The following is a 25,912-nucleotide window of genomic DNA, read 5'->3' on the forward strand; positions in this document are numbered from 1 at the left end:
CCTACAAGTTCCCTTCTCAGCGCTATCATCATTTTCCTCTGTGTGTTTATCTGGTGATAAACAGACAATTTTGTAATACCGCAGCCAAAGAATAACTGTAAAGAATTTGCAGAAAGTTGCTGAAATGCTCTAATGACCACACACAGAGCTTTAACATCATTAGTGGATTTGGGAAGGAAAAAAAAAGAACAAAATTTCCAGAGGAGGAAAAAAACCCAAAAAGCTTAGAAGCTATTTTTAATTTTAGGATTCACAGATATCATAACTATTCTGGAATGACCAGTGCACTGGAGGGTGAGATGAGGCATGTATGTTTTATATTCCTTATTTTCATAGATAGCTTCCTGAAAGGTTACACTGCTGCCAGATATGAGAAAGATCCTACAAGAAACAATCATAAACTGGTTTTTTGGCACCATTTACTTGTTTCTCCAAAGTAATAAAAAAGAAACTTAAGGTAACAGAAAAACAGAAGAGTGCTGTGTTCTTCAAGTACCAAGAAAGTTAAAATGACTTGTGTATTATGTGAGTACATCGCGCAATAGAAAGACTGACTTTGCTTTCAGACATAGAAGTGTTTTGTTGGGGTGTACGATGTGTGTAGTCTGATTCAGTGGTTCCCAAACCATGGTCTGCAGAACACTGGTGGTCCAGGAGGCCACGGTAAAGGGTTCACAGCTAATCCGCAGAGCCATATTAAACACTGTTTTTAATAGTGTTTTCAATTAAAAGTTTGATGATAATGATGCCTGGTGGTCCGCAAGAAATTCTGAGGGTTGATAGCAATCCAAAAAAGTTTGGGAACTTCTGTTCTATTTCCTTCTGTGTTCTCTAAAAACACATATCGATATTCACTCCTCTCTTCTTCACCCAACAGCTGAAGTCAAAGCTGAGACTTGTGTTTTAAAAGGTATCCTGTTGACTCATACAATTTCTTTCTTCATCTCCTTTCAAAACAATCTATTCTTAATCTACAAATTGAAAGATGGGCAATATGAGATATAATAGAAACTATATATATAGATACCTTTTCCTTCTTCTTCAGGGTGAGAGTAAATGAAAGTGCAAAATCAGACGCAGGAAAGTTTTTGAGTTCAAATACCTTTGAAACACATGTAGAAATGCTTATAAGCAAGCAGAAACATATTCCTGTCAGGGAACATAACAGCTGTGAGCTACAGTTCAGTAGGTTTACTCAGAGATTAGCCAGAGAGAGGTTGCTTACGTTTTATGTTTAAGCTCAATGTATTCCACATGTTTCCAGAGCCATTTTATTGTGACCACTGTGTCTGTGACCTGTCCATGAGTTTTCACATGGTGCTTCCCTTGATCAGTTTTGTAAAACTAAAGAACATCCTGTCTCTATCTACCTTTTGCTCCCCCTTGTTCCCATTGTACCCCTGATTACCTTCAGGAACAGAGGAAAATATCTTTCCTTCACCCACTTGAGAGCTATAGCACTGATGGAATGATCTCAAGTCATGGGATAAAACCGAATGGAAACCATACTGACTCTCTGAAGAGACTACTCTTCTGTTTCAATGCAGCTCTAACATAAGAAGGGCTCAGAAATAAGATCTGGCTTGAAAATAAGATTCCTTTTGCAAGTTAAGTTGTCCTGCTAAGAATTAAGGTTTTTTGGTTTTAGGTTTTTTTTTTTTTTAACTAGAGGATGTTCCAAAACTTCTCTTGAACTTCAGTGTAAGCATTACCTCAGCAGTTCTCTAAAGTCCTAGGATCAGTAGAGTCTATCAGAAAATGCTGACAGAGGAGGGAGGGGAACCTCTGTGCTCAAATAATGTGTCTGCTGTACACAAAGCTTTCCATTAGCATGTCATCACTTGGAATCAGTTCTAAGCAAGTCTTTGTTAGGCAGCTAAAAATATTTAAGTAATGATTGCTGTGATACCCAAATGGAGAACAATAATCTCATTTTATGGAATTTTCTGAGATTTAAAAAATATTCTTGTTCTGCAACAGAACAGAGACAAGCCTTTCCAGAAATGCTCATGAAATGGAGAAAGATTATAAATAGCAGAAGATTTGGGATTTGACCCAAGTTTGAAGCTAGATTTTTCTTTTTCCAGCTAATATCCTGGTCACCTAGTTATTTTACACTATATATGCTCACTATCTGTGTCTCAGAAGAAAAATTCTTGTTTGACTTCTTAATGTTTTCTGTCATATAGACCAGAATAATTCTGTTGAGATTTTTATTTTGGTGGAAAAGACACTTTTTTGTGTGACCCTTGGATTCACCCACTTCCCTCTTAGAAATGCCTGCTTCGATGTCAGAGACGACAGTTCTGATTTAATTCCCAAAACATAGAATGAATGTTTTCATAAGTAACATGAATGTTACTCTGTCTGATCTAATAACTGTCTGATCTAATAACTCCAATGGGAGAGTACCACCAGTACTCAGTGAAATGAAGCCTTTTGTCTTTGCTGAAGGTGCTGAAGGTCACTTCTTGCAACCTGCCAGGCCACGAGAGGAGCCTTGCCAGTCTGAGTCGCAGCCATTTGCTTGACTTCATTTGCATTCTAACTGATGGCTGTATCATAAAAGTGGTCTAACACCCAGTATCGCAGGCAGTTGCTGCTCAGACAGGCAGATATTGGCTCATTGCTTCCTCAAATGAGTGATTTCTGGCAGACGGGGTGAGAGGAACCTACTTATCCGTTGTTGGACTTGTGGAGCAACCTAACTTTACCCCTAATTTAGGTGTCATCTCTGACTAAGTTTTAGACGGCTAACCGAGCACCAAACTTAGTATGGTCTGATGTGGAAACTGTTACAAGTTCCATAATTGCTATAGTTTACTGCACACTAACATGCATATATTCAGCAGCGTATTTTCAGCATGTAACCACAATCAGCTCAGAATCATATATGCTAAATACATATTTTTGATCATTCAGCTGTGAGTGCAATGTTAAAGATTTAACTGTTTTGTAGTTATTAGCAAGTCATCTATTTTTCTGAGTAACTAGATGAGAACATTGCTATTGCACACATCATTCTGAAATGTCTTATGTCAGCAGCTAGATGAGTAAGACTGCCACTGAATGTCAGCTATTACAACTGTAATTTAACTTGAAATATTATACTGTAGAATATACACTATTTAGACAATAATCTGCTAAATCATGGAACAACAATGATAGAAAAAAATACTACATGCTGCTGTTAAACAAAACAAATTCCTCATGTACTTACACAAGACACCAGATTGATTATATGACACAATACAATATAGGTCAGTGGTAAGAAGAAATGAACCATGGCAGAAGTTTCTTTTTTTTTTTTGCCAAACCTATCCATTTCAACAAGTCTTTTGCGAGTGAAAGCTGAGGACACGTTGAGTCATTTTTTATGGGCAAAAGACAATAGATACATCTGGATGAATAAACTAAAACTCAGACAACAGTAAGTAGGGTCAGATGAAGACTTTGAGAGACAAGTTTAGTTCCTTTGTAATTTTGTATTTTATTCAACACACCCATTAGCAATTCTCAAGGAAAATAATACAGGCTCTTCTCTTTGGGTTTGATCCAAGGGCAATGCAAGTCAGTGAGAGTTTTCTCACTATCTGCAGCAGATCCTTTCTCTATTTGCATTTTACGTCTAATTAATTTTGGGCTTCTTGGTCTATAATCTAAAAGCAGGCATTGGTTTCATTTCTCTATCCCTCTAATTTACTATACCCAGTGCTGCATGTCAGAACTATAGACCAGTGAAATGATTTTGTACAAGCAGAAAAAACACCATGGAAACACAGGGCTGGCAGGAACCTCAGAAGGGTCCCTAGACCATCCATCAACCACAATGTAGGCTAATAACACAGGTGTCTTTCACAACAGCTTTTTATTTTTCCTGTTCTTAAAGATCTTCAGCGATCAGGATTCCACAGACTATTCTAGTGCCTTGGGAGCCCTGTTGGTACACATTTTCCTAATACTAACCTGAAACTGTATTTCTGAGTGCAAACCCACTGCTTCTTTCTCTGCAGATGCTAAGAACCAACTGCTCCCTTATTCTAGTAGCAGCCTTTAAATATTTAAAGACTTCCACCCCTTTCTAGATGTGTTCCATCATCAGTCCTTGCAGAGGACTCCTTCAGGAGCTCTGATCATTCCCCCCGCTCTCCCTGGGCTCTCCCAACAGGCTGGCCTGTGCCTTGCACTGCGGTGCCGGAGACGCGACAGGGAGCTCCAGCTGAGGCCTTGTCTGCTCAGGGCTGGAGCAGAAGGAGCACTTCATATGCCTCGCATGCTACACTCCTGTTTACTCATGCCAGCATGGTGTTTTCACAGCAGCAGGACATTTTTGACTCTTGCTCAGTTTGCAGTCGTTTTCTGTGCAGCTGCTATCACACCAGATGTTTCTCATCTTGCATTTGTGCAGCTGACTATTCCCACGTATAGATCCCCATGTATTTGTCTTTCTGATTTGCCTCCTCTTTCTTTTTTTTTTCCTTTTTTCTTATTTTCCGGACCATTTCTCCATGATAATTTTCAATTTTTACCCAAACTTCCTCCAACTTCCTTGCAGTCCCTCCCAGCCTGACATCATTTGTAAATTCAATGTACACAGCTTATTCCCTTGGTCAAGGCAAGAGTATAATACTGACTAGTATGAGATCCAGCACAGATCACAAAGGAAACCCAGTTAGTACATCCTTCCATTTTGATAACTACCCTCCAAGTACAATTTCCAGATAGTATGTACCCAATTGGCTAGCTTTTCCTTAGTTTTCTTATGAGAATGTCATATAATGTAATATAAGTGTCAAAATCTTCATTTAAGTCCAAAATATATGGTATAAACTGCTGCTTCTCTGCTTCTGAGGCCCTGGGTGGTAAAAGAAGGAAATTAGATTGGTTTAACATGATTTGTTCTTGACAGATCCTCGTTGACTGTTACTCATCTCCTTGTTCTCAGTTACGAGCTTACAAATGGGATTTTGTTCCCATATTTTTTCATTTACTGAAGTTAAGCTGTTTGGGCCTACAATTCCTTTTTTTTTTCTTTTAGACAAAGACAATACATTTATAATTTCAATTCTTCTTAATTAGAGCTCTCCACAACTTTTCATTGCTAATGGCTGTCGGGACTAATGGCTCTAAAATGGCTTCATTAAATGTTCTGAGATGAGGGACAGATAACTGGAAAGCATTCAACCTGGACAAATACTTCCCTCTATCTAATGCTGAGGTGGCTTCCCTCTGTCAATGATATTAGTTCTATAACCATCTGTTCACCATTGACCTTTTTAGTGAAGGCTGATGCAAGAAGTGCTTGGCCTTCTTGACATTTATCCTTGGTTTACACTCTCCTTGTGGGCCACTCCACTGAAGAGTGGACCAGAGGTTTTTCTTCATCTTCCACTCACTGACAAAGTACCGACTCAATGATTACTGTATAGCCTGTTGTCAAAAAAACAAATATAGTCATCAGTGGTCGTGAGGTTCCTCTTGTAGCACCTATGCTCAGAAGTGCTCCTGAATGATGAACCTGGTGAAAATCGAATACCTGTTACTCTGGCAAGACTTTCTGGTAAAATCTGATGGAGTCTTCCGATGGCCATGTTGGGTAATGCTCTCTTTACAATAGGTATTCTTTTCCCATTTCTTCCCTAAAATCTTTTTTTTACCTACTACACTTTAACTAAAATAGTCTTGTTTAATTTTGCTTCATCCAGATAGAGCTAGAGCAGGAGCTGCACGTGATTTCAGCAGCCTCTTCCTAGACTGCTCATCGCGTCTTTTTCTGACTACACATAGTTGGGACAGAGATTATTGCAGATTTTGAAGCTGAGAGTGTAGTGCTATGACATAATGGTTTATTTACAGATTCTTCTCTTATTCAGCATTTTTCATCTCTAGACTCCCACTAAGTTTTTATGGTTGGAGGTGCCAGAATTTTGGCCATGAGTCTCAAATCGCCCTGTCAACTGGATTGTTTTCTGGTGCTTATGTGGGTTTGTCAAATTCTCTTTTAGAATGGGCTGTACATGAGCCAGATTTATTTCACACTTGCCTTTTTGCAGCTCCTTGCTGTCACTATTTATATACTTTTGGAAGCATGTCTATTAAAAAGAGCTATTTACTATGCCTCAGCTTTTCACATTTTTTCAAGCATTTCTCCTATTTCATGGTTATTTTCTAAAGACTTGGTGGTACTTTCCACAGCGGTTTCTGTAATGAGGCTTCCAACAATTTACAGGGGTTTTTTTACTTAATTTGCCTCCTAAACATATTCAGTTAACTCCTGGCAACCGTAAACAATAGTCAGCATTTCTGTTCCAAAGTGAGCATAATCCTGTTGTGTTTTTGACTGTCTTTTGGCAGCATATCCCTTGCTGGAGTTTTCTGGGACAGCTCCTGTGAGGTTAGTACGTTAGCTGTGATCTTTGAAAGAACATTTGGAAGTGCCCAGGGAAATACAAAATGTTGGGGCTCTCCCCTGTAAAACTGTATTTGTTGTAACAAATATTCCATACTAACTCAGCCTTAACAAACAATCTGTGTCTCATTCTTACAGAAAACGGGGGAAATAAGTTTTGAGCCAAAAGCACGGCTGCTTGTTTTTGTCAAGGTTTAATCGGAACATGGTGCTAAGCACTTCATTTAAAGAACGCACAGGAGCATGGCTTGAGAAACGCACAGTGCACAGAGCATGAAGGGGTAGTTGCCAGATACAGTGTACCATTGAGAAAAGCCTGTGCAGTGTCACAGCCGGCTGTTTTTTCACAATGCTACTGCTAATACTGTCAAAGCAGTAGGCGGGAAGCCATAGCTGGAGCAGAGAGATCGTCTCCTGCCTGTGCTCTCCTCTGGACCTGCTGATGTCCCATTGTGGAGCTTAATGATTCCCTGCTGAATGTTTGGTGCTTTTTCTTTTCAACGATGACTAGTGGTTTGATACAGCATAAAATGTGAAAGCTCAGCTGGAGACATCTTGCAGCGTACTGGGGTTTTGAAAAGTTCTTTGCATCCCTTGTCAGAAAGCATGGACTCCTAAAACATCTCAGAGAAACTGGGTCCTAAAGTATGCTAACATCCTAATATTAAAAGGGGCTGTGAGGAACCAGGTGTTGCTATAAGAATTCAGTCACTTCAATCTATTCGTGGTAACAGTTCTTATGTGTAGGATTTGCCTATGCATTACAGTTCCTCTTTTTAAGGGCATTTCACAGGAAGAAATAAAAATAATATTTAAGAAAAAGGGAAGGAAAGCTACAGTATCTGGGCACGCATTTTTCTTTTTTTAGGTTTGCTCCTGATACTGCTGTTGCACTACGGTTTGGCCTATTAAAGGTTTCTGAGAGATCTGTGTGGTGCTCAGCAAGGGAAGTATTGCCCACTGATTTAAGAAGTAGAAAATATGTTTGCTGCATCATTTAAAAAAAAAAAAAAAAGAAAACAGCAAAAAATAAACATCCACTCCGAACCGGTCAGGGAAAAGGAAGACAGCACTACCACATTTTTAAAGTAAATTTGTTTTCAAGTCAACTTCATGCTCCAATTTAGTAGGATGCAACAGCACGGTAGGTTGCTACCAAACCATTTTAGACACTGAGATTTTCATGTGTGTGAGTTTTATAGACTTGAGCCTGTAGTGAGTGAATCAGTTCAGAATGGATATTCTCCTTGGCTGTCTGTAGAGGGTCCTTCCAACCTAAATTATTCTGTGATTCTGTGATTATATTTGACTTTGCTATGGTCCCAATTTTGCAAATACTCTGTCACCCCTACTGTCATGCCCATGAATATTAAGAAGTCATCGCCTTGCAGAATCAGACCTTCTCAGTGGACTCTCTGCTGGGTCAGTATTTTAATTAACTCGTTTCAATCATTTCAGTGGCCTGACATAAATATACCATGTTGAAGAACATTTCTTTAAAAATAAATCTGCACTGCCATTTGCATGAAGTCATCTTTTCCTGTATTATCTTATGTCACTTCTAACCCAGATAACAAATCCCTGAGGGCAGTGGTCATGTCTGTATTCTTTTGTAAATCACTGTGCACACCTGTGCTTTGCTGTAGAAACATGTTAAATAATAACACCTTTTAAAGGGTTCACTGAATTATGAGCAGTTGTAAGCACTAAGCTCCTATACCTGCGCATGCCAGAGCGTCTGAGGGTGGGCGTCTATGGGTGCAGATGTCTGTACATTGCAGATGAAATTTCAGCTCTTGCTTCAGAATTTCTTGAGGCGGTTTAGTTAAATCATGAATGTTACCTCAATATATTGTGCCGAGCCTATTCGTGGGGGCCAGTACCACTTTGCCACAATTATTGAATTACAGATATACTCAGTGATACCCAGCTGAAATTGGTGTGAGACACTTGTTTATGCAAGAGGTAGTCCTTGCCTTAAGAAGCTGTGTCTTTCAGCTGGAGAGGGCAAGAGAAGAGAGATACTATTCCCTCTCTTTCACAAGGGCACAAAGAAGTTAAGGCATTTATCCATGTGGCAGAAGGATGCATAACAGAACAAGCTGTCCTCTTGTTGGATTCTCTTTGTGGGGAGGCCACAGAGGAATTTGGCTGTAGACTTCTCAACCAACAACTGAAACACAAATTCAACCCTGTTTTCAGGGAGGATGTCCATGCAGCTGCTTGGTGGGATAGAAGAGCTCCAAGAAAGAAGCAGCAGTTCCTGGGATGGGGACTCCGCTGCTCTGCTCTTCCACATACTGTTCTAGCAGAGTATTGAATTAGTCATCTACTCCCAGAGTCATAAAAGGATTTGGACACAGTGATACCCAGCACCACCATGCCTGCCAGCAATGCAAGAGAAACACACGGCACTTAGAGCCCCCTCCTAACATTCCACACTCACACCTCCTCACACGCCATACCTGTGTAGCATGGCGTAGCATGCTTCCTTTACTTTTAATCTGAAAAATAACTAATTTAAGTGTCTTGCCAGAAGTTTTGCTGAGGTTGCTTTTGCCTGTCTCTCAGAGAGATGCTAAATGTTTTCATGTCCCCATTTGGAGTTGATGACGACATGTGCAACTTTAAGTAGGATCTTAATATATGGCTTCTTCTATGTGTCAGCACAGAGTTTTGCTTGTACTTGCTTCTTATAGTTCCATGTTGACCAACACAATCGTTTGATATATAGAGATATTAATCTAGAAACCCCCTTTTGGAAACACATACAAAGTGAGAATAGTAGCAAGCAAGCCTAGTCCAAGATGTTTTGCAGGTATGAGGTACTGTTTTTAGATTAGATGCCAATGTTTACAGTATACAAAATTAGAGCTAGATCTGCAGAGGGATGCTGGCTCTAAAGCCTGTCTTTTAGGTGTTCTGCCACCTAGTATTTTCCATGTGGCTGGGATAGGAATCCAGCCTTACCAAACACTGAGTTAGACACCAAAAAAGCAAGACTTGCTATCAAGCTGCATGGGGAAGCCCCAAAATTGGGAGTAGAAAATGCAAAGAAAGGGAGAGAGTCTAAACTTATCCCATCAGGGAGTTAAGCCAGATTTCCCTGCACAATGAGCCTTTCCAACTATGCTGGAAGAAGTGATCCAAGTGTAATTGCTGAGCATATATGGTGGTTTTAGAAAAGGAGATCCCACCCTTGAAATATTCCACTATCAGTCCACTATCCTGTTCCATATTCTGACTGGGGAAAAAAAGATTTCATTACATTAAAAGCCAGAAGATGGTTGTTGGTTTCACTGATTAGGAAAAGAATGTTCTACTGAAGACAATGTAACTTCATCTAGTGTATTTTTCTAGTTCTTTTCAGAGTATCATTTAACTTGATTCTGTCAGGTACAGAATTAGGATGATTTCTTATATAAAAAAGTAATAATTCTACCTAGTCGTGACATTTGTAAAATAAGGTTTATGAAGAGCAGCAGTACCTTTTCTTAAACTGAATTGCATACACTAAGCATCTCACTTGGTCTAGACAGGATCTAATAAATAAAAATATATTTACAGTATTTGTCAGATTTCCAATCTAAATCCAGAGAAATATCACAAAATGGCGTAACCATCTGTCACACTGTTTCTTTCACTGCAACAGCAATACAAGAGGAGGATTATGTCAAATAACTATGAAATAATGACATTTAGAAATACCTTGATCTACACACCCTTTTGTGCTAATAGCAATGAATATGGAGGAAGCACTGCACAACCTCAGAAATGCTGACAGCCAGGCTGGGGACTCTGAAAAGCATTTCAGACTACTGGTCATGTAGAAATAGCTCCTGTGTGCCTGGGACAGCACTTTTCAGGCACAGAAATTGGTATGCGTTCATCTTATCCAGTGACTCTGCTCTTCAAGGTGTCCTCAAGATATTCTTCAAAACTGTATAGACATGGACAAAAGACTATTTCCTATGCTTGACAAAAAAACGGAAAAATAATTTATATCAAATAGTGGACCAGAACGTTGCCTTTTTCTGTAAAATTCTACACAGGGACGTAGCAGAGAGATTCTCATTGCATTTGCTGGGAATTGCTGCCGGATTGTCTCCTGGAGGATAATTCTGCATATTGGTCATTAAGGCTGTCCTACAAATCCATTGCTCACATAAATTCCTGGCGTGCATTCTGATGGCTGGCAGGACACCTTAGAGGACCAACCCAATATGTCAAATTTCACAAGCAAATCTACAATGTTAGCACTCTCGCTGGTGACTCACCACTCATCCTTTAGGTGCATGGGCTTTAATGTGTTTCTCTGGTGCATTCTTGGCAAGGTAAGGTTTGACAGGTGAGACGCGGTGAGTCTTGATGTGGCTGTTTAGGGTGTTACCACTCCCTTGATATCTCCCATGGTAGCAGAAGGACCATGCCTCGTTGGCTTTAGCTTACAGTGCAGCCCAAACCAGCCCTTCCTTGGCGGCTGCAGAGGAGAGGCTGGGTTTGCAGATCGTCGGTATGAGCCTGTGTTCTGCTCTGCTAATTCCGCTGCAGAGATCACATCTTCCAGGCATTGAGCAAACAGCTGGGCAGTAACCCTATAAGTCACTGGCGTCCCTCGTCACAGCTCAGATTTTGTGGAAAGCAAATGAGAAAGTTCTGGTGGAAGGGCTGGGTTGAAAGTCTCTTTCAAATTTGCTTAAATATTTTCCAAATGCTCTTACACTGCTTGTGTGGCTGCGTTCACATTTCTGATACATTTGCCTTGCCTGACAATCTTTCTGGGAGGAGAACTAGTTCAAGTAATGATGTCTGTGCTTCTTGGTGTTTAAAGGGTCTTTGCCTGGTATTCAAGTTTGTAACCCCAGTGAACAAGACACGGCACAAATCACACATATGAAAGAGATTTAAAAGAGTAAAGAGCTCAGAGGGTTTTGGATAAATACACAAAGTTTAGATTCTGGTCCAAACCTCTCTGGTTTGCAAAATGAGTGTGGAAGCATCACAAGAGCAAAGTCCTTTTTTTTCAGCTCTGAAATTTCTGGTCCTGACAGGAGTTAGAAGTGACAAGATTCACATAAACAAGGAAGAATTATATGAATCTTCTCAGGACTCATGCAAGATATTGAATCGGTGTTTAATCTGAACCTGTCCAGCTAACCCTACCAGTCAGGTTAGCTTATCTAGTAGACTAGCGGTTGTTATTTACCATTTGTGTTGTGCTAAGCTTGTGTTTTGCCAGGTACTGAGCAAGCTCACCCTAAGATGCTGATCCACACCTGCAAGAGTTTAACAAATGGGCAGATGCCGGCCCTGTGAGTTAGCTGCTCTTTCAGCTGAAAAAACCGAAATGTTATGAGAAAAAAAAGATCAAATTTCTAGCCCACAAAGAGCTTCCATTGTTTTTAAGTGTGACACCCTAGAACTGAAGTATGAGTTTTAAACAAAGATCAGAAGCAAAATCTGTAGGTTTTTAAGGTACTCCAGCTTCAGACCAGGATCCAGGCTTTGTGACCAGGAAAGGAGGGAAAAGTCACTTTCTACAATATAAATACAAGAGTATTTAAATAGATAGATTGGTGTTAACACCAGTCTTCAAGATGCTAGTTATGTAAAAGTACTTTTAAAAAATGCTAGCAAGTGTCTCTACTGCAAATCCACCATTAAAATGAGATATGGGTCTCATTAAATAATCTTTTCAGTCTCCTGCTTTGTAGCAGCCCATTTCCAGATCTGAACTTTGAAGCTGACCCCTATCTTTGTGATGGGCCAAACCAAAAGCCAGATCTGAACACCACTGAACTCTGGGAAAGTTCAAATCTATCGTTTGTGGTTCAGGTTGAGCTTTAATTAAAACAGACCAGTTAGAAAGGCAAATGTCTTAAAACCAAAACAAAACAAATGTTTCACGTGAAAAGTCTTGGATTAGGCTATATGGTACCAAGTAGTGTTTTTGCCTATCACATGATGTCATGTTCCTCCGGCTAACACAAACTGACAGCATGCGCGTGCTGCTATATGAGATATTCCATGCAGACACTTTGAATTTAACTTTGAGCAGGACACAGTGTTCACAGAAATACTTCATGCTGTGCAAAAACCCATCAACAATCTCACTGCCACTCAGACCTGAGGGTAGTCAGCATCCTTTCAAACTTTCCATGCCCATCCCTAGCAGCACAGTAGTCCAGGGTCTTTTAAAAATCAGTGTCTTGCTGCCTTTGAGTGGAGCTTATGCCTCATTATGTCAGCAGTATGCGGAATATTGACACTAATCCCTGAAAACAAACAAGAAAGTGGTGCTGCAGAAACTTCGGTTGTGTAAGAGGGCAGGGAAATCCCATCTAACTCTCCTGCTAAGAGCTTCTGTTTATACTGTTGTTAATACTACAGTGTCTGTAATAAAGCAACATGGTTGATCAATGGACAAGGGAAAACCAAACAAAAGGGAAGGGAACTTGATTTCAGCATTACTGAACTGTCAAAGTAAAAGAAAATGGGAGACAGCAAGGAGAAAAAGAAAGGGAAGGAGGGAAACAGCGTTCAAGCCTGGTGTCAGGGTGTCACTGCACCAGTAGCTAGAAAAAGAGGGCCTTGGACAGGGAGATTTACTCGAAGAATCACAGCACACAGGTAGCGAGCGTACAGTAAGTAACCAGCACTTACTCTCTTTGTGGGCTTTATTCTCTCTCTTTTATGTTACATGTAAGTACTGAACATGTAAGTATTTTCTCTTTGCGAAATTTGAGTTTAGGCTGTTTGTAGGCAACTACGTAAAGTTTCCAAACTTCCTTCTTATGCAAACTCAGCTAATAATCTTACCGGGCCTATTCTATTGAGATTTTTCAGTATGATCTTTTTTCAGGCCTGGACTCGCTTTCTAGAAGACCAAATCCCTCCATGACATTTCTGTACTTTGCATCCTATTTAGATAAGAAGACTTTAACAGCAACCATTTTTGTTTGAGGATCCTAGAGTACTTCACAAATGTTTAAGTGGAGGTCAGTCCACATTAATTAAGCCTTTCAATTCCCCACTGAAATTAGTCATCTTTAGTCTCCAGAAAGTGAGGTATGAAGTGACTTGCCCAAGGTCACAAGAAAAGTATATGGCACAGCTGGGAACAGAGTCCAAGTCCATTATCTCCTGGTCCATGCTTTAACCATAAAATGATAGTTCTCACATGGAGCTAGGGGCCACAGGGTATGTGAAAAATTATAGGAAGGGAATTGTATTGAGCTTCTTGAGGTGACGCCTTCCTCTCAGCTTGGACAAAGAGAACAAAAAATTATTTTACCCATTCAGAATGAGTACTTCTCGGGTTAAAGAATACACAAATGTTTTCACTATTTGCTCAGAGGAAATTTTCAGTTCAGACATTTCTTTATGGTTCAAGTTGTAATTAAAAGAACAATCTCTCTAACTAACCATTCTCTAGCAATATATCAAATACTATTGACAGCATCCTTCAAAGCAGCAAAACAATAGAAAGCAGTAAAAGATACATCTACACAAAGGAATGAGAGACAGTATTTTCTTCTGCATCGAGTTTGCAATGTTCACGAAAAAGGCTTGCCAGGAACCCTCATATTACTTTAGAATTTTCTTTAAAACAAGAAGCAGAGTAGAATGGGAAAAGAGACCTACTCATGTCCTGCACATGATAACGTATTGATTTACAGCAAATCTAGTTGAAAGAATCACGTAGTCTTGTGACATTTTGAAAAATATGGCAGAAAATATATGCTTACCAACTTGTGCTAATCTTTCTCTGAGTGTGGAGTACCACAAGCGCTTAGGAATGAGAAGCAGTTGGAGAATAAAAACCACTTCACTGTATAGGAAAGTTCACCACCTTTGCTATGCAGTTAATAAAATATCCCATGTGTTTTCGCCTGGGATACTGGCATTGGCAGTTTTCCAAAATACTGACATATATCAAGACTATCCTTCAGAAATGCCTTGACCTCAACCTTCTTCCAGCTACTTACCATTAATAGCCAGAACTAGCTCAACTTAACAAAACAGCAATGCACAGACACTCTGTGCTGACCTCTGCCATTCACCATTACCGATTTGTCCTGCTCCCGGCCCATCTCTTCTTCTTTCCTTCTCCCTTTATATGCATCCATAGATCTGCTACGCTCTTTCCCACTTCCTCATGTCCCTAGCCAGGCAGCTGAAAGGCTTCCATCATGGAGATTGAAAACATACTCCATATTAAATGTAACAGAATAGTATGACCGGCAGGTCCATGTTTCAAACACATTCAATTTATATCACAGCTGAGAATAAACAGCAGGGGAAGCAACTTGATGGGTTGCTGGAGGCTGTGGCTACCCTTTCTTGTGGAACATGTCTCTGTCACTTGCTAAATAGGTGCACCATCTGGTGGTAATTTTGGACTCCCACTTGTTCTTAGATTTCCAAATAGCAGTGGTGGAGTTATGCCTGTGGTTGTGGCATTCATTTTTTGCCAGTATCTGTCTGAAAGTCATCAGCTAAGACAACCCTTGCAGGTACTACTGGTGAATGAGTACCAGGAATAGCAAGGACTTTAAATGGAGGCCATGTTTCCATGTCTGCTATGTGGGGCAAGCAGGTATATTGGAGGACTCCATGCTCCCCTGAGAAACATACATGGAAAGGAGAAAAAATTTCACAGACAAATCAAAATTAGATATTAACTGGCTTGATACCTAATTAAGGAGTTTAAGATCCCAGGATAGTGAACTGGGACCTCCAGACAGCCATGAAGTTGAGTTAAGATCCTCTGGAAGTGCTTCTCTCTCTTTGACCATACAAGGAATACAGACTGACTAGGTTCCTATCTTAGACATCTCATCCAAATGCCTGGTGTTGTGTGGTATGAAACTGGCCAAAGGAAGGAAATGAGGAAGGGTGTCCCCATTTTTCTGCCTTTGTTGTCTGAAATCCCTTAGTTCGGCAACAGAGACAGAAACCACTGCTACCTCTTGTGTCATTCTCCTCAGAAACTGCAAGGTTGCATTGACCATGTGTGGAAACCTCTTCTGAACAGAAAGGGTGGAGGTTGAATCAGACAGAAAAAAAAAAGGTCCACATTGTTATAAAGAAATGAGTGAACATGTATAAATAAATCATGATCCATGAGTAAATTTCATTCATTTTAGCAACTTGCATTAGAGCTCTTCAGCCTGCAGCACTTCAGTCCATGTCTGCTGAGTTTCTGTCTAGAGATAGAAGGCTGCCCAGGGAGGGTGTGGAGTCTCCTTCTCTGGAGATATTCAAAGCCCGCCTGGACGATGTGTAACATGCTCTAGGAGAACCTGCTTTAGCAGGAGGGTTGGACTAGATGATCTCCCGAGGTCCCTTCCAACCCTTGCCATTCTGTGATTCTATGATTCTGTGTCCTCTCCCAGTGCACCAGCGAGCTTTCTGGGGAGCAGTCAAAGACTCCTCAGCCATCCAAGCCCACTTTCTACACCAACACTGGTTAAATCTTAGGAATCATTTTTCCTTCACAGTCCCAGAAATCGGAGGTTGAACCTCCACAGTGGAGAGAGCATCACAGATTGCAACAGATTACACTTGTGGCTAAAAGTTGTCTCCTAGATCCACTTCAATCCTAAAGTCAAATCTGATCAAATCTGGATAGGTGTGGCACTTTTTACTAGCTGAAGGACCCATCATCAGCTTGATCTTGCATGCTGGCTTTCACTATGACTTCGGTATTCTGCAAACCACTTGGGCACACATTTAAAGTGAAACACTTTCAATCCCTGTTTTACTTTAACAGGACTTAAAACAGAGAGTTTAAAGTTAAGCACATATTGGGTAAACAGAGCACAACTAAAGTTGTTGGCCAGTTTGAATTCTGACAGAACAGCTGCCTTAGCACTACCATGCTAGATTCATTTTTTCAAGCCTCCAAATAATAGATGATATAGTCCTTTTGCTTGCTTGCTTGCTTTCTTGCTTGATTTCATTTTAATTTGACTTTTATATCAGTAACAATAATATTGTACTTCACAGTTATGGACATACAATACGTCAGTAAGAAATAAACTACAGTCACGGGTAATTTAATCCAATGTTACAAAGTCATGCATGATACTCAGAAAGGAAATTTTGTCAATTAGAAAATAAGATATTTGTCAGACATAATATTTTGGAATATGCCAGCCCCTTCATTAGAAAAAGAAATTGCTCGTGACTAGAGGCAAGTCAGCAAACTGCATGGATCGGTGATCTAAGCCTGAATGCTAAAACATTTGTTTGCAAACCAAAATGTACAGATCAACAAATACTGTGTTTTTTGTAATGTTTGTAAATGCCTCTCTGTGCATTTCAAGCTTTTCAATTTAGAAACAGCTGGTTTACCAAACAGAACGTATCCCAAAGAACAGAGGAGGAAAGGGAGGGATGCTGCTACACATGTAACTCTGAAGTCTAATGTTATGTTTAGCCTGTCCTGCTTGATGTAGAGGTTGAACTAGATGACCAAATCTATCATCTGTAATTCTAGGGAAGAGCTTTTGACAACATAGTTAACCGCAGGAGTAAAGCTCAAGGAATCTCCAAAGTCATTAGAACCCCAAGTTATTACAGGATCGCATACCGGCAGGTTAGCTGCCGTCCCATGCTACCTGTCATCTTACGTAAAGAACTTTCCTTGCAGTGGCAAGGTTTGGCAGCACCTGCCTGTTTGCAGAATTGATCTGTACTTTAAAAATCAAATGTTGTATAGTTGATTTCCATTTAAATAATTAGGTTTTAGCTGAGTCCCTACTATGAAATTCAGCTCCACTTTTAACTTCTCCTCTTACCCAAAAGCCAGGACCCTTTTCAGTGGCTGTAAAATCCTGGCTCCAGTGAAAGCAGTGGCAAAATTCCTACTGACTGCAATAGGACCAGAATTTGGCCCCTGTCATTTTAGATTAAGCCCAGCACCACTTTATTTAACTTTAAATGTTATTTGCCTTCCTGTTTTAAGTATGCATTACGTTGTAAGTCATTGACCAGTAGGACCGGGACATTGGAAGCAGCTAACTGAGTTAGCATGCTATGGCTCATTTGTAGCCAGCAATTTTATTACAAAGTGACATGAAAGGAAAATGACATTAAAGGAACATTAATGTTCCGAGTGAGGCACTTGGAAGTAAGGAAATGCCGAACTTAATGTTGCTACACAAAGGTAGCCCTGTTGTGTCCAAATCTTGGTACAGCATTCAATTAAATAATAGCCTAAAATTTGCATACTATCTTTTCCACAGGACCTCTGACTCACTTATCCCAACGCAGACCAGTAAAGTAACATGGAAAATTTTATCCTGTGTAGCTAAAGACAAAGTTAAAAGCAACAGAAAATGAGGATTTTTGTTCTGGCCAATGCTGACTGGGAGATGATCAGAGTTACAGGTCATTACAGACTCTTCCGGTAAGGCCACATTACACATAACAGTACCATTTTCCACTACAGCTAATTACATATTTATCAGGATGACTGCAGAATGCCAAAACCCATAAGTACCTGCCCCTCTCCAAAAAAATGGGGGTTTTCCACTTAAATGAAGCTACTCCATTTAATATAAAACCAGTCCATTTGGTTTTGAACCATTGAAACAAATTATTAAACTGCATCCCCACATCAGTCTGTTGGTCTTTTGAGAGTCTAATGGCCTTTTTTTTAACCTGAGGCTTAAGGTCACAGGAAGGCAGCGTGCCATGCTGCGTGACGTCTCTGACCAAGCTGCGTGGTGTGTTCTGGAACTATATAGCTCCGAGTACATACAGATGCATGCAAGAGCAGAGCTCATGAGATACAGAGGCTTGAGCCTCCCCAGTTACAGTTTCCTGCATCAATATACACCAATGCACTTAACTAATTTAAAATTAAGTGCACTAAGAAACCAAAATGGAGTTGTTCAGAGTCAGGTATATCAGTGTATTTTAGCTTGAAAAGGTCTACAGAAAAACATCCATTCCAAGAAAAATCTTTTTTATATGTAAAAGTGGAATGAATCAGAAGTTTAAAAAGTTAGCACTTCCCTCAGGATGGATATTCCGGATTTCGTTCAGGTCAACACCTACCATTTCTCATCCAGCTTGCAAGCCACACAGCATTCATCAAGTAATTTTATGTTTAGAGTAAGGATGTCTGCCTTTTAAAGCAAGCCTACTGCCAAAGAGGTAAATATTTAAATGGCAACAATAATATTTTAAAGAGAACTTACGCTTTTCTTCAAACTCATGACCCTTAAGGGAAAAGAAAACACAATTGAGCTGCACTTGAACTAGACAGTAGTAACTTAAAAAAAGACTAGAGAGTAGAGAATATAAAATGGGAAATATAAAAATTTGTCTATTCGTGGTTGGAAATTATTATATACTACAGATTATATATGCTAGACATTTATTTTATAGGGAGACAAAGAAAAAACAATAGAGATGATGCAATTAATGCAGCAAAGCAACATTTTTTTCTGGTAAAGTCAAACAAAATTTATTACTGTCAACTTATAATTTACAAATGGTCCTGTCCATTCACATTTATCTTTTCATCTATGATTTGCAGTGTGTTTTGAAAACATTAATTAAGCCTCACCAGATCATTATGAGGCTCTGGAATCTAGAGACATTTTTAAAGCACAGAGAAATTATCATGCACGAATTTTCAAACTGATTCACTAAGCTGGGAATCCTTCATAGTCTCAAAATAAGATGTTTCTTTAGAATAGAAAGATATTTTTATTTTTCTAAAAACCTCCAAGTTGACAGAAACCTACTAAAATGAAGAAGAATCTGAACCTATCACTCTCAAAACAGGCTGCCTCCTCAGTTGAAATAATATAAATTCTTAGCACAGTAGTTGTTTCATAACTTTTTTACCAGCTCTTCCCAAACTCAGCTGCTGCCAGCTGGGAGGTTTATTTTCTTATTCTGGTTTGGGTTACTGTCTTACTTTGCTACTTGTGATGATAGTAAAAAGCTTATCTACCCTTCTACAGCCAGAAAGTATGAAATGTTTGAACCAATTCTTTCATCTCCTCCAAAGACGATAATGCGAACTAAAATAGCCCTCTCACTTACTTTACCTTGCAACAACTCGATTATCACAGCTTTATTTCCACTGTTTAGCCTTCTATCAAAATGAATTGAACTAGAAAAAACTGTCCTTGTAAGGCAGCCTGCATACCTTGCAGCACTTACTTTACTGCCTGTAGGATAGCCAATAGATGTGCGCAGGTCTTTAGGTGGAATAGCCCAGCTTTGCTCCAGCATGGCCTTTCTGACTTTGTAAGGCAACTTGTGGGATAGGCAGTGACATAACTGAAATCTTTCTGCAATAATATATATCTAATAAGCTAGAACAAATATACTGGATAGCCTTAAGGTTAAGGATATTTTTGTTTCTCCTTCCAGCAACAACATGTCAGTTGTGAAAAGAAATGCACTGTTAAAGACATTTTAAGGGAAGGCTTTGCAATGAGTGTTTGCAGTTTGGTAAATCTTTCCTGCAAAATGAGCACACTGAGGACGTCCTCCAATTTGGTTTTGGTTTTTTTTTTCTCTTTACCAGCTGCCTCTGCCCGCCTCCCTGTCAGTTACCCAGCTGGCATAGGGGGTGGTTCACTATGCACGTCTTGTTGTGTTGAGTTTTTTTAATCCAGCCTAATAATGAGAAAATTCTCTGTCTAAATAATTATACATCTTGTTATACACCACTGCGCTTCTATTAAAAACTATCCTTGCATAAAACACAGCTCATTAAATTTGCCATGGCATTTATAGCACCTGCTATTTTTTTCTAAATAACATTTGCAAGTGCAATGGCTCCACATGACATTTTGTGACACGGACATCAGCAGTCACTGCAAGATAGCCACATGAGTAAGAAAGACCTGGGTTGTATCAGTCCTACATGTTCTTCTGGAAGTCACACAGAGTCCCAGGACAGATTTCAGTCCATTGAATGCATCCTGTCTACCCCTCTCCTGGCATCCCAGGCAGCCTGCTGCACTAGGAGCTGAGAGCTGGTTCCATGCCACTTCTCACACTGGAATGTTTTTTACTATGCCCTAGCACCAATGCAGACATCCTGTTCAAATTACTGAAAACAAGTTTCTTTCTGATCAGTTGCTTAAACACTCAAAGGGCATTGTTGCCTGGGACCATGCTATACGACAAGAACAAAAAACCAGAAATTTTTCCACATTAGGTCCAAAAGCCACTGTGCAATTGAGGTTCACAATAACTGACAAATGCCTAAAGGAATCATAGCACCTACTGCTATGACAAAAATAATTACTGCCTTTCCGTCGGTGAAGTGTGCACCCTGCTCTGTATCATATTTAAAATAATCTAATTCCAACTCATTCTCCCCCTCCAAATTGTTTCCAGCTGTACGATTCCTTTCTTTCCCCCATATTGTTTTTATTGGATATAACGCAAGTCCGTAAAGATAGATTTTCCCATAATAAATACACAGATGTTAGAATAATAAACATACAGTCAACCTGATATACGAATATTACTAAGCATTTATAAATATATAACTAACAACATAAATCAATTAAAAAAATTGGAAAATGAGAACATAAAGTAACAGAGGAAGAAATGGCAGGAGGAAAGAAAGGCAAAACGTGAGATAGAAATGTACTTACTTTAGGCAAACTATCTGGATTCATTTATGGTTCCCTTTATTGATTTGCTGATAGCATTAAAGCACAAGTATGGTTGTAAAGCATTCCTAAGAATGCCGCCTGTCTTCATGCATTAGAAGTTTTCTGCTCGTACTGAAAGTCAAGCTTTCCAAGTTGGCGAACTCATACCATACTAGACACTACTGTGCTAGATTAATGTATCTGCTTGGGCGCAAATTTCCATTTTTGGAGAATAATGAGCCTCTCTACTCCTCCCATTTTTGGTAGGAAGTTTTTATGAACATTTGGCATCTCGGTTAAACCACCATCGTAGCCCAGAATAAAAATGACTGGATTCATATGTTAGTCTGAATCCACATTTAATTAAGCCTATATATGGCCTGAACCAAGAATAATTTACTGACTGACACCCCCTCAGCATGTATGATAAGATGCCAACCATTTCTCCATGACGCCATCACTTACATATCTTTCATGCCCAGTTCCCATGTTCTTTCAGGCCTGCAGCTAAAACACTGGGATCCAATGTGGACTTAGTTACCTGTTTCCAGTACAAATATAGAAAGAATCACTTTTTTTATGAGTAGCTTTCCTTCAGAAGATGCTCCCCTCCCTTTCTTCTGTTTGAAATTATGCTGTCTTCTTAACGGTTTACGTGTGCACGTGTACGAATGCATGCTTGTATATAACTCTGACTTTCAACTTTGTTTTCTGATTGCATTTCTCAAAATAACTTGTAAAGTCTTCTTCACCTGTGAGTTAATAAAATACATGCACAGACTGTGTTTTAAAATGTAGTTTTCTCTGCCATCCTCCCCCTTTCTGCTTGGAGAGTCGATCAAAAGTTGAGCAAATGCATGGCAACAGGAAGTTTCTTAAGATGCTGTTCTTCTCCTAAACCTCCCACGGCAAGCAGGGCTTTAACCTCACTTCAGATGCATCCTTTCAACGTTCTAGAAAACTACATATCAATACAAAAGCTCAGACATTTTTTTTTTAAACTTCAGAACACCCTTGGTTTTTGCCTCTCTGTTGATTCTTCCCTGTCAGGGGTCCAGTTCAATGCTTTGCCAAATCATTGTATTAATGACACAGCCAAATGAATACTAGTATTCATCATGATCATTTTCCATACCATGAGTCTGACAAAGGAGACGTCTACAGATTACTTCTGATATCTTGACAGCTGCATTTTTCAAAACACCTCATTTTTGCCCTGGATTTAGCACTGGTAACAGCTGTCTGTCAGAACTTCAATTTGGAGAATTCCAGCAGAAATGGTCAATGCACAAATAATTAGCCAGAATAATCCACTGTCAAAGAACAACAGTGGGTTTCACTTCTGTTATTGATTCTGACTCTGTACTTCAGAGGCTGCACGGCTTGCTCTTTTGCATGGAGTTATTTGCTTCCAGCTGTTATTAATGATCTGTAAATTTTAGAGGTACCTACATGATAGATGCTCCAACCATCATTTGGGGAATAGAGACTGGTCCCTAGTGCTGGAGCTCTTTTGTATCAATAACCTGATAGGGCCAGAGGCTTTACTTTTCCAGATCAGGGTCCTCGCCTTCAAAAAGTTAGAAGGACAATTATCTTTCAACAGTGGTTATCAATAATAATAATTGATATACCATTAATCAAATAATTTTTTAATCCATTTGTTAAATAGGTAATCTTTAAAGAGGTAATTTGTAAAGAGGCTTACAGAAAGAGGAGTAAGTGGAGAGTGCAAATGTTGACTTTGCGTGAGAAGCTGGCATGAAAACTAGACATGAGTGCAGGCAGGTGACAAATACATGTACAGGGACAGGATGAGTAAAGTGAGTGTAGTAGTAACTTTTCTCTAGGGATGGCATGACTGTGAAAAAGTTCCCAGCTATAAATATACCAAAAAAAGCTATACACAATGCTTGGCTAATTCATCCCATACCACATCCTTTGTTCATGCTACTAATTTGGATTTCTCCATCACTTTTTATCTCTGGCTGCTATAAATCTTCCCCACTAACATGAATGCCCCATGCCTTACATAATTTCTACAGTTGTTAATCTCTCCTCTGAACTATTTAAATTGTTTTTAATACAGACTGCCATGTGTCATATAGGTGGTACAACTCTCATTCACTGAAGTACCTCTTTGAAAAAATAGCGCAACAACAATCCAGCTTAGCTAATTTACTGGGGATTTCCCTGGCACAGTAGGATCCCCAGAAGTCAGGAGGGTGGACGTTCACTCCTGTGTCATGCCTTCTGGTTGCTGCTTGATTGTGGTGGGAAGACATGCATAGTTGGAGCACAATGGCACCCAAGAGGTGGTGTTGGCAGCAGATGCACAGCTGATGGAGAAATCTCATGTTGGGTATGTCTGGGAATTGAATTTGGGGAGGGAGGAGTGTTGCATCAGGATGTGAATTCGAATAACCCCAAATCTGCACTTGTCAGTGGTCATGGTAGAGCCTTGGCCCAGAAGCTAAACAGTAGATCCTCTCTTTCCCATACAGATATAGAGCAATTAATGTCATACTATCATAGCTTACTTGTCCTCTCCTCCCTATGACCTGAATAATTTGCCTTGATTGTTCATCTCCCTAAGTGATTTTGGGAAAAAGCTAGAGGAGCTTTCCTTTGGGTGAAGTACTTAAGTGCTTAAGACTTTTTTAGTATTAATTCTTTCCTCAGTCTGTTCAGGCAGAATCAAATGTCTGGTTTAGTGTTTCTGTATGTGTCAGAAACGGATGTGTTTTGTTACACATGTGAATATTTATGCTTACAAGTATTTTGTACCTCTGAAGTACTTTTTTTTTCTTTTTTAGCTTTGTCCTTCTTTTATTTTTTTCCCCTCACTACTGTAATAACACCACTTCCTAAACCTTGTCCTTTTCCTAGATACTGACCACATAGTCTCTGGGTACTACTCCACTAATAAAACAAATAAAGACATGTGGATTATGGGATCCTTTATAGACCTGCATGGAACTCATCTGGCTCAGCTGGCAGGGGTCATGTAAACCTTCTCCATCCGTTACAGTTTGTGTGGTTTCACACCCAACAAATGTCAAAGCAGAACTCAGCTGCAACTGCCAAGTTTCATCTGTGTTTGGGTTAAGCCATAAAAGAACCCACCAAATTCCACATTGGTCATTTCAGAGTTGAAAGAAACCACCCAGGTTCAGTGAAAAGGTCAAAAATCTGGTGAACATTTTGGCAAATGTGGCCTCAACGGCGGCTCAAGAAAACCCTGCTTTTTTCAAATTTTGTATAGTCTGACCAACCTGATAGTTGGTCCATCCTGATGCCAAACAATTTTTGTTCCCTGTAGCTCTTATTTTGTATAGAAACATTCAGAATGAAAGCACAGGCACAACTTGTAGTCCTCTTTAGGCATTTGGACTGCACTCACTTGCAAGGTTTCTGAGATTGAAAGGAGTGTCTCAGTGGTGAAAAGGATTAATACTCATGAGTACAAGGATGAAGCTGATGAAGTATGACAAGAGCCTGAAGAGGAAAGCAGAAGCGGTGAAAGCCTTTTCACCAGGAAGCTTAGTGATGACACCGATTCTGGTACAACCCTTCAGAGCGTGCCTCTTCAGGGATATAAGTGATTTCACAGAAGTTGAGAGGACTTACTTGTCTAAGGGTCAGAACATGCCCGTAAGCTTTGGCAGATCAAGGCAACATAACATGAAGAAGTAGAACAGTAGCATGCTTGGCAGCTGTACATTTTCTGGCAGCAACATTATTTTGGACATCAACTTAAGACAAGTGTAAGACCAACCAAGGAGGAGCAGACCTGTGTTTCTAATAGTCAGGACAAGTGACTAGATATTTATCTGGTTCATTTAAAGTTGAAGGTAAAAATCAAATGTTAGGGTATTTCCTAACACCACAGGATATATGGTGTCTTGAGGATGTTTAATGTCTTTCACTTACACTCTTTTTAAGAAACAGAAGTTAGGCTAGAAGTATTATCTAAAAAGAATTGTAAATCTCTTAGGACAAATGTGAGAAGAGACACTGATGAGCAAATTCCTCACCACCAGCTTTTCAGCATCAAAAATAAATTCTAACAACATTTTTCTCTGAAATCAAAAAGTTCAGACTTTTCTTTTGCCATTAATTTGGTTTACTCTGCCTTTTTATTATTATTTTTAGCCCTTTCCACTTCTGTGATTTGGTGTGGAGTAATGCTCACAGAATATGACAGATTCGCTGCAGGTGTAATCAGTTCTCCTGATGCCAATGGATTTTTTCAATTACAACCCTTTACAGCTTGGGTCATTGTGCCCTTGAAAAGCCCAGACCTCAGCCAGACTCTCAGACCTGCATGTTCTTTGAAAAAATATTCAGTTCCGTCATTGACTTAAGCTTACCTCAGCTTTTGGCATCCATTTCACAAAGGTGTTGGAAAAAAACCCCAAAGCCTCGATCTCCAGTAACAACCAAAGCACCAGGTAAGTAGTTTCCTCTTTGCATAGATGGCATGAAATGTTATGCTTTTTTTTCACACAGTTTGGATGAGATCTTATGTCTGACCACATTCAGTTGTGTTTGAGGCACAAGACTCACCCAAACCATTGAATTCAAGAAAGAGGTGTCACCCAAAGAAGAATCAGACACAAGAAGAACAGGCTACAACCCCACTGAGAAGCTGAACAGCCCTTGTGAGAGCCACACACCACAAAAGGTTATCCCAACACTGAGCAGCAGACAGCCCTTGAAGGAGAGAGGGAAGGTCAGGAATAGGCTGTGGATACTCATCGAGGTGATGAGGAAAATAATGATCTCAGTGCTGGAAAAAATTTGCATAATCTCCCCTATGAAATAATATCAGGCAAAGGTAAGTGGAAAGTGATCAATT

General features: G+C 39.7%; 1 protein-coding gene across 2 annotated transcripts in view; it reads right to left on the reverse strand.

Moving 5' to 3' along the window:
* Nucleotides 1-25,912, reverse strand: part of WNT7B (Wnt family member 7B) — a 95,283-nt gene that overhangs the window by 12,984 nt on the left and 56,387 nt on the right. The window lies entirely within an intron of this gene.

This window comes from Egretta garzetta, unplaced genomic scaffold (assembly GCF_000687185.1).
Source record: "Egretta garzetta isolate BGI_Z169 unplaced genomic scaffold, ASM68718v1 scaffold81, whole genome shotgun sequence".
Lineage (NCBI taxonomy): Eukaryota > Metazoa > Chordata > Aves > Pelecaniformes > Ardeidae > Egretta > Egretta garzetta.